Below are 14,695 nucleotides of genomic sequence, written 5' to 3'. Positions count from 1 at the left end.
GAATTCTCATGGTCAAGCTGAACAGGAGAGCAGGTACCTCCTCAGAACTGGGCGGAACTCAAAGGACAGATTGCAAACAGAAGGGGCTGTAGCTCCACAATGAACAGGTGGGTCATTCCCCACTGGGTGTTGCTGAAATAATCCTGGAGTAAAAGATTCCCCCAAATAAAATAGGGCTGAAAGAGGACATTAAGAGAATTCCAGTTATTCCCTCTGCTTCCTTATTTCCTTTTTTTCTTTGAAACTATCATGAAGGTATAATTCTTTCTCTGCCTTTTTTCTGCTTTTTTGGGTTGTTGGCTTCAATTTCCCCAATAAGGAAGAGCGAAAACTAGTGAAAAGGAATTCGAAAGGCTTTTGCCCAGGTAACTTTGGAATATTTTTGCCATCCATATATATTTTTCCATTTTATTCATTTTTGAAATATATAGACAGTAGAAATCATATTGTGCATTTCTAGGAATTTGACAAATGTATACAGTTGAATAACAATCACCAGAAATAAAAACAAGAGTTGTATCAACCCCACAATTTCCCTTGTGCTGCCCATTTAAAAATCAGTTCCCATACAGCCCCTAGAAAACCCTGAATTTTTAAATGTTTTTCTACATTTACCTTTTCCATAATGTCATATCAATGGAATTATACAGTTTGGAGCTTTTTACAATCTGGCATCTTTCACTTAGCACTTGAGATTCAGCATGTTGTTGTGCATATCAGAAGTTGTGTCTATCAAGAGATCATTCTTTTTATGGATTGAGTAGTATTCCATGTTAAGGATCACAGTTATTTTATTCATCTGTTAGTTGAAGGACATTTGGGCCTTTTCCAGTTTTTGGTGATTGTGAGTAAAGCCATTTTTTATTCCATTAAAATATTTTATGGTTTTCCTTGTGGCTTCCTTTCTGAATTATTTTTTAGGATTCGAAATATTTAGTCATTTCGTCCTATCTCTTTCTGTTACTCATTTGTGGTTAATTCCATTATGATCAGAGGACGTACTTTGTTTTATTTTTGTATATTTTTTATCCTTACATAGTCTTCTTTATTCATGCATACTTGCACTTATCTACAATAGAGCAGAGGTAGAATTTTCCTAGAAGTGGAAATTAAAAAAAAAAATTATCTCCAGGGCTTCCCTGGTGGCGCAGTGGTTGAGAATCTGCCTGCCGATGCAGGGGACACGGGTTCGTGCCCCAGTCTGGGAAGATCACACATGCCGCGGAGCGGCTGGGCCCGTGAGCCATGGCTGCTGAGCCTGCGTGTCTGGAGCCTGTGCTCCGCAACGGGAGAGGTCACAACAGTGAGAGGCCCGCGTACCGCAAAAAAAAAAAAATTATCTCCAAAATGGCTTTACTAAAAATACAGGAACTTGCCCATTTTTTCACCTTTACCAAAACTGGTTCTTAATATTAAAAAAAATTTTTTTCTCATTTTTTACTAAAACATTAAATCTTATTTTAAAGTTGTCTTAGCCTGATTCTTAGTGAGGTTGAAACATGTCCTTGTATTTGTTGGCTAATTATATTCTTCCCTGAGTTACTTTTTCTTATTCTTTTCTCATTTTTCCATTGCATTGTGTTTTTCTTTTTGATGTATTCTGATTATAAATATTTTGACTCTTCAATGTGTTGAAAATTGTTTTCCTAGGTTGTGCCTTGCTTTCTGTCTTTGGCCATAATATCTTTTAAAATACAGAAATGTAAAAATTTGGCCAAATATATCAAATGTTTCCTTTATGGATTTTGGAGTTTGTCAGAAGCTTCATTTTTCTGTAACACATCTCTGTAACATGAAAAAGCAAATTATCTTAGTATTGTCTAAAAAACTTAGAAGAATAAAAGGGACAGAGTCTCAGCAAGAGTTAGCCCCATTAAGGACATTCAAAATAGGTGCTAATCTACAAATTCAGTGCAATCCCTATCAAACTACCAATGGCATTTTTCACAGGACTAGAACAAAAAATTTCACAATTTGTATGGAAACACAAAAGACCCCGAGTAGCCAAAGCAATCTTGAGAAAGAAAAGCAGAGCTGGAGGAATCAGGCTCCCTGACTTCAGACTATACTACAAAGCTACAGTAATCAAGATAGTATGGTACTGGCACAAAAACAGAAATATAGATCAGTGAAACAGAATAGAAAGCCCAGAGATAAACCCACACACATATGGTCACTTTATCTTTGATAAAGGAGGCAAGAATATGCAATGGAGAAAAAACAGCCTCTTCAATAAGTGGTGCTGGGAAAAATGGACTGGTACATGTAAAAGAATGAAATTAGAACACTTGCTAACAACATACACAAAAATAAGTTCAAAATGAATTAAAGACCTAAATATAAGGCCATTCACTATCAAACTCTTAGAGGAAAACATAGGCAGAACACTCTATGACATAAATCACAGCAAGATCCTTTTTTGACCCACCTCCTAGAGAAATGGAAATAAAAACAAAAATAAACAAATGGGACCTCATGAAACTTCAAAGCTTTTGCACAGCAAAGGAAACCATAAACAAGACTGAAAGACAACCCTCAGAATGGGAGAAAATATTTGCAAACGAAGCAACTGACAAAGGATTAATCTCCAAAATATACAAGCAGCTCATGCAGCTCAATATCAAAAAAACAAACAATCCAATCCAAAAATGGGCAGAAGACCTAAATAGACATTTCTCCAAAGAAAATAGACAGATTGCCAGCAAACACATGAAAAGATGCTCAACATCACTAATCATTAGAGAAATGCAAATCAAAACTACAATGAGGTATCACCTCACACCAGTCAGAATGGCCATCATCAAAAAATCTACAAACAATAAATGCTGGAGAGGGTGTGGAGAAAAGGGAACCCTCTTGCACTGTTGGTGGGTATATAAATTGATACAGCCACTATGGGGAACAGTATGGAGGTTCCTTAAAAAACTAAAAGTAGAGCTACCATACGACCCAGCAATCCCACTACTGGCATATACCCAGAGAAAACCATAATTCAAAAAGAGTCATGTACCACAATGTTCACTGCAGCTCTATTTACAATAGCCAGGACATGGAAGCAACCTAAATGTCCATCATCGGATGAATGGATAAAGAAGATGTGGCACATATATACAATGGAATATTACTCAGCCATAAAAAGAAACAAAATTGAGATATTTGTAGTGAGGTGGATGGACCTAGAGTCTGTCATACAGAGTGAAGTAAGTCAGAAAGAGAAAAACGAATACCATATGCTAACACATATATATAGAATCTAAAAAGAAAAAAAAGCTTCTGAAGAGCCTAGGGACAGGACAGGAATAAAGCCGCAGACGTAGAGAATGGACTTGAGGACACGGGGAGGCGGAAGGGTAAGCTGGGATGAGAGAGTAGCATTGATATATATTAACTACCAAATGTAAAATAGATAACTAGTGGGAAGCAGCTGCATAGCACAGGGAGATCAGCTCGATGCTTTGTGACCACCTAGAGGGGTGGGATAGAGAGGGTGGGAGGAAGATGCAAGAGGGAGGGGATACGGGGATATATGTATATGTATAGCTGATTCGCTTTGTTATAAAGCAGAAACTAACACACCATTGTAAAGCAATTATAATCTATAAAGATGTTAAAAAAGACATCTACATAAAAATTATATGTACAGAATACATACATTGTACTTTAATACCTAAACGATGAGACAAGATAAAATAAGAATTATATTCCTGTTGAAAAAAAAATAGGTGCTAAGAATCCTAATGCTATCTGTTCTTTTTTTTTTTACTTTGTAGTTAATTCTGAATTATGCAGTTTTCCTTTTTTTTAATAGTTGATTTACATTGTTGTGTTAGTTTCAGGTGTACAGCAAAGTTATACATATACATATATCAGTTATACATATACATATATCCACTCTTTTTTGGAGGACATACTTTGGATGATTTCAATCCTTATAAAATTGTTAAGGTTTGTCTTATGACTTAAAAAATATGATCTAGCTTAGTGTTTGTTCCATATGACCGTGAAAAGGATGTGTATTCTGACGCTGGATGCTTTATTCTATAAATGGCAGTTAGGTCAAGTTGGTCGATTGTATTTTTCATATTTTCTCTATCCTTATCTTTTCTTTATCCTATACTTACTATTAATTATTCTGTTGAATGGAGTGGAGTGTTGAAGTTTTCAACTTTAATTGTGATTCATTTCTCTCTCCCTTCAGTCCTCTCAATATTTTCTTACTGTATTTTGAAGTTCACTTTTTAGGTTCATGCATATTTAGGATTGTTACATCTTTTTGGTGTATTGACCCCCTCATCCTTACTAATAAGAGATATATTCTGTATTTAAGTCACTTATCTTTAACAGAGAAGATAGTTATAGAGATACCATAACCAATGACGACATATTTTTAAAAAATCCTCACATGTAACATTATAGAAGTATAGAAAAGGACTATAAAAAAGGGGAAGCTGAGAATAAGTCACAGAAGTAATAGCATTTAAGCTGATCCTTAAAAGAATAGGATTATAACACCTTCAAACAGCTTAGAAAAGAACTCTAAGCGGAAAATAAAAAGAAAAGAAAAGAAAAATACCACATGAAGAAAGGAAGTGAGAACTCCCAGCATACGAATGTCTCTGTGTAAAACTATATGGAATATTTTCCTGTCATTAAAATTATTTTACAACACTTTTAAAACTATTTAATCATATGGAGAACCCATCATTTATAGAAGGAGGGAGGAACATAATTAGATGATTTTGGAAGTGACCACAAGAGGGTCGTTGTAGTAGGGAGGCAAAACTTGATCCAGTTGTACACTTCAAAATAGTTAAAATGAGAAAGTTTATGTTATACACATTTTACAACAATAAAAAAGAAGTATTTAGGAAATCAGATCCTCAGAACTTGGTGAGGTTTTAGTTGTGGGCAGTGTGAGACTAATTGAGAAGGGCACACAGATATGGGGTAGTGAGTAATTTCTAGAGCCACCCTTTGAAATATGGGGAATCAGAGGAGAGGCATATTTCAAAGTTTGAAAAAAATGAAGATTGAACTCTAATTTGCTTTATAATACTTCTTACTTTAATTATGTTTATTTTACTTTAGTTCATAATTGAGGAGCTATTGGAGTAATTCTCTAAAACTTGAATAAATATTTAGAAGGTCAAAGTTGTATCCTTGATTTTACTTCAAGACTGCTTTCATCATGTTGAGAATCATGGTGCCCATTTTTTTTTTGGGCATAACAAAAACTATCAGTAAGACCAAGTGTGTTTATGAATAATTAAATCAAATGTAAGGTTAGAAATGAAGGTGAGTGAGACTTTCAAAATAACTCAGTTTTCACGGTAACAGAGAATACAGACTCAAAGACCCAATGCAGCCAAAAATAAATACATTAATTAATTAAAAAAAAAGAATTGTAAAATATGCCAACATTGGAGATTAGATCATTATGGCAAGCTGATTATACACATGCACTTTTTTACCCATGTATTATTTCTTAAAATCATAGAAAATAGCAGACACCAAAGAATGCTGGTAAACAAGAATTGGTGGGATAGGTGGCTCATAAATTTAGAGAAATTTCTAGAAGTTGGAAAAAGGGAAGAAATTGATTAAAGAAGACACTACAGTATGTATTGAAAAAAATTCTGGGGAAATAAGAACAGATACTGAAAAATAGCAAAATCAAATTAAAAAATAAAATAATGCAGTAGATTCTCCAGGGCATTTACCAGGGTAATTAATTAAAGAACTGCATTCTGAATAAAGAGTGAAACCTTCCTTTTCCATCTTATATTGCAGTTCAGTTAATAATCTGAACCTTGTTTCTCATTAGAAATACTAAGATAGTTTTAAAAAATACTGATGCCTGGGCCCCTCTCCTAGAGATTCTGAGTTAGTTGTTCTGGATTGAAGCCTGGGCATTGGGATTTTCTTACAGTTTCCTAGGTGATTCCCATGCGCATCCAAAGTTGAGGTCCACTGCGCTAAAGGGAGTAAATCACTCTTCTGGACTTTTATTCCCCAGAGAATGTAGAGTTTGAGAGAGAGGAGCAGAGCAAGAGGTAATTCAGAAACCCCAAAACACATGCAGAGGAAGACTGAATGGAGAGGCAGATCTTCTCAGGAGGTATATGCACTGAATACCTCATGTGTCAGAGTAAGATGCTCCTTCTTGTAGCAAGTGAGGCTCTTCATGAAGTTCCCTACCAGAACCTTTGTCTGACTATTGACACTTTCTGCCTTTGCACACCAGGAGTGACGTTATCCCTGCAGGTGGGGAAGCAGACCTGTGTAGCTGCAGAAACCTATATTATTGTCTTTTACCACAACATAATCTTTAATTCATAAAAATTAATCAGAAGTCAAGAATCACGGGATATGGAGCAAAACCAACAGCATTAAAAAGAAAGACCTTGAAAAAACATTAAAAAAAAGACCTTGACTCTAAAACAGAATTTAGATTTAGAATAGAAATTCTAAACTGCTTATTAATACTGTGAGAGCGATTTTAAGATATTGAGTGGATACAGGAACAAGCTGCAGTAAAATGAACAAAAATAAAAAAGATTTTCATAAAGTATATATGAGCAGGTATATGATAATAAGATTGAAAATACGATAAGTAGAATGAACATAGCTGAAAGAAGAGTTAGGAATATGAAGATAAAAAAACTCATAGCATGAGTAAATAGGAAAAGGCATAAAAATAAGAAAAAAAATCCAAAGTAAACAGACATGGAGAATCAGCTGTGGACTTTCAGAATATATTTAAAAGAAATTCCAGAAGGCAAAAACTAAACCAAGCCTAAACAAAACAAAATAAAGAAGAAATACTTTATTAATAAATAAGAGAAAAGCATTTACAAGAGCTAGAAAAAGGCAAAATCCAGGGTTTAAGAGTCAGTCAAATTAGGGTGAATGTAAAAAGACCCACTGCTAGTGACATAATCTAGCTAAATTTTAGAACTTCAAGAAACAGAGAAATTCTAAAAGCATGGGGAGGGGGTCAGGAAAAAGCTTACCTATAAAGTTGTGGAAACCCATTTGGTATCAGACTTCTCATCATTAACAATAGAAGCTAGCAGACAATTATCCAGCATCTTCAAAGTCTGAGATAAAATGATTTGGCACCTCTTATTCTATACCAAACCAGTTAAGCAAAATAATAGCATTTTTCATCAGGTAAATATTCATAAATGTTAAAACCATACACCTCATCTGTAAGAATTGCCCCAAACATGTAAACATTCAACATAAGAACAAAAATATGGGAAACAAGAAACAGTAGTGAGATACACACTGGTAATTAAATGTTAGTTAAACAATTACTGAAGCATGATGTTAAAAAATGACAATCATGAAACAAAAATCTTTTATGAAAAATAATGAAATTTGCTGGTGTGAATTTAAAGAGAGTGATAGTATACCATGACTATTGCAGTTTTCAGAAGGAAAAGATAGCTATTTATCTTGTCATCATTTTGATAGTACAAGTGGAAGATTAAATATTAGTTCAAAGTAATGACATAGGAAATGAAAACGATGTCAGTATTTGTTAAATCTAATTGGTGGATAAATGGTAATTTGTTGAATAATTTCATGTTAGTTTTTTTGCATAGTTTAAAATGAAAATATGTTAATTTTAAAATAAGAAAAACTGAAGAACAATCAAATAATAAGTAATTATTAGAAGAAAATAAGATACAAGAATTTCAACATAAAGAGCTCAAAATGGAAAAAGTTAAAATTGTTAAATATAAAAGAACCACAAAATATTTACTCTTGCTTGCAAAAGGAAGATGGATAGTACAATACTGATCTCAGAAAAGATAGAACTCATGGTGAATGCATTAAGTGGACATAATAGTTTATTTCACATTCATGAAAATTTCAGTCCAGGAAAGCACAGTGGTCTTGAATCTCTTTGTCCCTAATAATTTGTCTTCAAAATATTTAAGGCAAATTATGAATAATAATTTTAAGGAGAAATGAACAAATCTACCATCTTAGTGGGACATCAGTGTGCCTTAAAAAGATAAATTCAGTAGACCAAAGAGAATTAATGATATTGAAGCTTTAAATAATGCTAGTAAGAAGGATGAGTACTGAGAATAAGAAATTTTCATACATGTTTGGAAAAGTCAACTCTGCAGTAACTCAAAACAATCTCAAAAAAAATTAGAAAAAAGGAAAAAAGAAAGGAAAAAGGGAAAACCTCTATAAGTAACAATCACTAAATGTAATGCAATAAAAATGGAAAATACAACAGGATAGCTCTAAATTCTGAACTGTACTATATAAAGGTTAATAATAATAATGACAATACAAAATTAAATATTTAAATTATTTATTATGGAAATTATAAATAATATGAAAATGAGAAAAAATGAGAATACTTCATATGAAAACTTTAGAGTGAAAGCAAAGAAAATTCAGGGAAAAAATGTATAACCTAAAACATATATTTTTTAAAATTGTAGCTTCAAATGCATATTAAAATATATTTCAAGTATTTAAAATATATATAAACAGAATGAAAACAAAAAAAAACAAAATATTAAGACAACTAAATACGTTAATTATTGAAAAAAATTGATAAGGGAGCCAAAAGTTGCTTCTTTGGAAAGATTAATAGAATAGTTTTGTTAGGTTAATTTTGAGAGCAGGGATGAACAGAGAAAGAGTGAGAAGGGGTGAGAAGGAGAATGAGAGAAAGAAAGAACATGCACACAGAATGAGAAAGGACTCATAGTCAAATGAATTGAAGATACTATAACATTAAAAAAAAAGTTCCTTCTGTTACATCATCAAGGCATGTGAAAATTTAGAGAAATTATTTTATTTTCTGAGAAAATATAAATCACTCAAATTAGGCCAAAGTATTACAAAACTTGACTATGTAAGCCACCAGGCAATAAATGGGAAAAAGTTGGTAAAATATCTTCCTTATATAGACATTAAACACAGGCAGTGTTTAAAAATCGGTCCTACTAATCCTTTAATGAAGTTGATATATAAATTTTTTTCAGAGCATAGAAAAAGTGATTGACATTTGTCACACTTATTCTTTGAGACTTGACTGTAATTAAGACATCAAATTGATAAGGACAGATCACATACAACACACACATAAACACAAACACATGCACACTCAGACCTATACACCAGTCAGACAATGACAATAAAGGAAAAAATTTCCAAATTAAATACTAACACACTGCATCCTCTCTGTATTAAGATAAAAAAACCTTTATTCTTAGAATACAATACTGAATCAACATTGAGAAATCCATTAACGTGCATTATTACATTTTCAAACAAAAAGAGGGGAAAATAAGTGTTGAAAAGCATTTTATTAAAAATCCCTTATCTCTGTTTTTTGAAAAAAGTTTGGACAAATTAGCAATAAAGGAAACTTCCTTAATTTAATCAATGAAATCTACCAAATTTGATCAAATGACACTATTTTTTCAATATTAAAGGATGCTTCCCCATAAAAATCAGGAACAAAACAAGGTTAGCTCCTCATTAAGTATTACATAGGTAATCCATGGAAATAAAATATAATAAAGAAAGTAAAGAAGGAACATGCAGGTTAGAAAGGAAGAGAGAAAACTATCATCCTTTGTAGATTATATGATGTTCCATGTACAGTTTCTAAGAGAATTAAATGAGAAAATAGTTACAACTCTTAAAAAATTTATTAGATGCCTGTGTGCAAGATAAATTTACAGATCATCTTTTCCTATATACTAGCACCAGTAATTATTTTAAAATGTAACATGGGATAAAAATAATAAATATGATGTACATAAGAATAAATTGACCAAAATCTGTGGAAGACTTTTATAGATATATGGATAAAGCCCTAGTTTGGAGTGTAAAGGAAGAACTTAAAAGCAAAGAGAGAAAACATAGCTATCTATGGGAGTCTTGCTGTAAGTAGGCTTACCCCACTGTCAAAAAGCTTCTTGGCTTAAATGTGCTGCAGACATCACGATTCTTATTAAAATGGAATGGAAGTGAAATAATTGAATCAGTATAAAATTAAATACAATTTTAATAAAAATATTGTACACAACTTGATAGGATTCTCAAATTATCTTGAAGAAAGATTATATAAACAGCTACAAACTCATATATATACACATATACTTGTATATATATATGTATAAATTTTTAAAAAACAATTTTGGCTGCATTGCACGGCATGTGGGATCTTAGTTCCCTGACCAGGGATCGAACCCGCACCCCTTACAGTGGAAGCACAGAGTCTTAACCACTGGACCATCAGGGAAATCCCTGAATGTATATATTTTAATAAATGGTTAAGATGTTACTTTATATCAGTGAGCAAAGGAGGGGATATTCAGTGGTGTTGTAAAAATTTGGCCATATACTTGGAAATAAAGTGTTAGCTATTTACCTTATCCCATATATGAGAATATATTTTAGGTAGATTCTAGGCCTAAATAATTTTTATTATTAGATGAACGTATTGGAGAATGTTTTTACAATTCTTGAATTTGATTTCTCAAGTGACATTCCAAATCTCAAAGACATTAGGAAAACCAAGAGTTAAACTTGATGCTATAAAAAGAATCTGTTTTTCATCAAAGTTAAAAATTATGTGTAAAATAGAAGAAAATATTTGCAACATATTCAGCAAAGAATATTCATAATATTGTTGATACATTATTGAATTACACTGGTGAAAACAGTACAATTAAATTTAATTTCATAAGGAAAAACAATATACAATTGGTTGAAGTATATGATCAGGAAAGAGATCAGCAGAAAGTTTCAAAGGGTCAGTATATCCCTGGGAAGATGTTTAACAACACAAGTAAGACCAGGAATGCATATTTATGTTTGCCTGTCACACAGTAAAGAGTTAACAGAAATAGAGTCACAAATGTAGAAAACAAACTTATGGTTACCAGAGGGGAAGGAGGGGCGTGAGGGATAAATTGGTAGATTGGGTCTGACATATACACACTACTGTATATAAAATAGATAACTAATAAGGACCTACTGTATAGCACAGGGAACTCAATACTCGGTAATGACCTATATGGGAAAAGAATGTAAAAGAAAAGTGGATATATGTATATGTATAACTGATTAACTTTGCTGTGTACCTGAAACTAACACAACATTGTAAATCAACTGTATTCCAATTACAAAAAAAAAAAAGATTGACAGTGTGGGCGAGGGGACAAGTATATGCTGATTCTCATACACTGTTGATTTGAGTGTATCCTGGTACAAACCCTGTGTGGGAGAGTGGCACAATTTCCTAAAGTTTTAAATGTGTGTACTTTGATCCAGCAATTCCAGTTCTGGATACCTACCTTAAAAAGTCATTAACAGGGCTTCCCTGGTGGCGCAGTGGTTGAGAGTCCACCTGCCATTGCAGGGGACACGGGTTCGTGCCCCGGTCCGGGAAGATCCCCCATGCTGCGGAGCGGCTGGGCCTGTGAGCCATGGCCACTGAGCCTGTGCATCCGGAGCCTGTGCTCTGCAACGGGAGAGACCACAACAGTGAGAGGCCCCACGTACCACAAAAAAAAAAAAAAAAAGTCATAAACAGTGAGTTTGGTGATGCATAGGTTGTTTTTAATGATGTTCATCATAAGATTGTTGCAGTAAACATTTTGACTGAAATGCTGAGTTGTTACTGTGAAGAAAGTGTGATTTTAGATTTTCCCTCCATCCTTAATCTGTTCTAACTTTTAAAAAGCCTTTTGAAACAATTTGACATCTCAAAATACATCTGAAAACCTCTTATTATCTTGAGAATGTGCTCAAGCTGGATAAGTGGAATACAGTGGATTTCACCGATTTTATTGCTTTTCTGTAATTTGTTGCTGGCACTAGGGAAATCAAAGAAAGTGAAAATATTATCTAGAGTGCTAGATATTGACATTTATTAAAAGGATTATTTAAATGATACTATTTGTGCAGGAGTGTTGCAGTTTTTGGAAACGCCTTCTGTGCCAGAGAGAGATTCCTCCTTTGTCAAGTATGAGATCTTTTACTTCTGTTAATGTCAGAGGCTGCACAACTAGAGGTCTTGCTACGGTATCACACACAGAATGACTTTTAGGATGGAAATTAGAATAGAACTGAAAATGGGAAATGGTATCTTTGACAAGTGAATATTTCCAATTTATGTACTGTATTCTGGAACTAAAAGAAAAGTAATGGAAATTTCTTTCAAATTCAGATTGGTTTTTCAACCACGCTTATAAAATTACTACCATCATAATCAGTGTTAAGAGGCAGAATAATTTTGTAGATAGAAAGCAGGTTTAAGCACTTGTTTTAAGACCTAATTACATTCTATTCTGACTTGTGCATTATTATTGTAAAGTATGTGTGTTCACAACATTTAATAGTATTTTATGTTTTGGCCACATTATAAATACAAGGCGATCATAAATAAATATCACCTGATTATAAATATCAGGTGATTTGATTTTAACAGTAAAGTCTAAACAACTCTACTCCTCACATTCACAAGTGTAAAATTGCTAAAGGAAAAGAGACCTCAAGAGAAGGCTGAAAGTGCAAGACCAGAATACTACCTAATATTATCTTGTGTAGCAAACAAAACAAGAAATGTATTTATAAATCATTCTGATTGATATCTATATCTTAGAATTATGAAACTTGTATTCCCTGCTTTATAAGAACCTAATATTTAATTTATGACTCAGAAGGGAGAAGCAGATCTTCCCTGAATTTGGGCTATAGATTTTATAGAACCACCATGTTACATTCCAACCAATAACGTATGGGAATTTCTCGGTTGCATTTTCCTGCCAACACTTGGTAATATCAGACACATAAAGTAGTGGATATGATCCATTAAGTAGTGGATCATATGGATATACAATGACATGAAAATTTTATTATAATTATTATTTTTTTCTGGTTAGTGGGGAAGTAGAATATCTTTTTTATGTTGTGAGCCATTCAAGATTTTTCTTCTGTTAAACACACGCACACACATACAATAAATATTATCTACATATATATCTACGTCTTTGTTTTGTATACTAATGCTGAGTCCATTAGAATTAGAATCACTCCAAGCATGTTTTCTTACACTGTGGCTCATATTTTAACTTTATTTATGGCATCTTTTGGAGGAAGATTATAATTTGCTAAAGATAAATGCATAGTTTTTTTTCTTTCTCATTTCCTCTTTTGGGGTCTTTTTTCTCTTCTCCTTTACTGCTCCAATGTCATAACATATTTCCTATATTTTATTTTAATATTTTAATATTTTAATTTTTTTCATCAGGTTTCAGTTCATATTTGATTTGTGTAGTGTATGCAGTGAAACAAGAAGTTTTTCCATATGAATGCAAGATGTATCAGTGACTTTTATAGAATCAAATAGCACATTCTCTTCCTCATACGTTCATAATCTCTCTTATACCAAATTCTTGGTGTGTATACATGCATGTTAACATACTTATAGACTCGATTTTTGATGTTGTTGTATTGATTATCCCTAAATTACTGTCAACATCACATTTAAAAAATGACTATATGCTTTTAATAAGCCTTAATGTCTTAGAGTATCCCTCCTAGAGTTCTTCAAAATTATCTTACTATTATGGCCCTGTTAAATTTCCACATGCATTTTTGGATCAGCTACTCAATTCCTAAAAAATATTTGTTTGAAATCCACTGAACTCATAGATTAATTAAGGAAAGGAAAGGTTGACATCTTTACAACATGTGATCCTCTTATCCATTGTAGATAGATAATCTGTGCATCTAAAAATGTTAGCTCTTCCCTTGTCTATAACAATAAACTTTTATTAATTTCTCCATTATTTCTGACATCTTGTATTAGATTTATTCCTGGGTGCCTCTCAAATATTATCGTTTATTTTTTAAAAGAAAATAATAAGCCCAGTTGGTTGTGTACATTTTCTAATGCTATAAAATGGCAGTTGATTACTTACAAACTTGTAAATATGCTTTAAGCAAAGCAACATATGATTGTGCAGTACCTCTGGGCTAGAGTGGGGAGCTCATACTGCCACAGGCTTGAAGGATATGAATACAGCTACTTGAGAGGAGCTGTGGATTCCCATAGAGGAAAGCAGGAGTCAGTGGGAGGGAGGTTAGGGGGGATGATTCAGGAAAATCAGTACTCTGCTTTCATACTTCTTTTGCTTTTCAGTTTCTTACTAGTATCTCTCATTGACTGTACTCAACTCAGAGCCTGAGGGCTAGGGAAGCTGTGAATTCAGTCTGTAAAGAATAGCCTCTTAGGGCACAGAGTAGAATGGGAAAGGATCTAGAGTAGATCTTGGGGGCAAACAGAAGATATACAACACTCTTCTAGCTATTTTTATTAGTTAGAGTTCTCCAGAGAAGCAGAGTCAATAGAATATAAGTATTGGCTCATGCAATTGTGGAGACTGAGAAGTCCCATGATCTGCTGTCTGCAAGCTGGAAACCGAGGAAAGCTAGTAGTGTAGTTTGAAAGCATGAGAGTCAGAGAGCTGATAGTGTAGTTCTAGTCTGGGTTGGAATGCCTAAGAACCAGGTCAGACAGTCAGGCAGAGAGCAAATTCAACCTTCTTCCACCTTTTTCTTCTATTCAGGCTTTCAATAGAATGGATGATGCCCATCTACATTGGGGAGGGCCATCTGTTTACTATGTCCACTAATTCAA

This window comes from Tursiops truncatus, chromosome X, assembly GCF_011762595.2.
Source record: "Tursiops truncatus isolate mTurTru1 chromosome X, mTurTru1.mat.Y, whole genome shotgun sequence".
Taxonomy (NCBI): domain Eukaryota; kingdom Metazoa; phylum Chordata; class Mammalia; order Artiodactyla; family Delphinidae; genus Tursiops; species Tursiops truncatus.
The sequence above is the reverse complement of the archived record's forward strand: the minus strand, read 5'-3'. Positions refer to the sequence as shown.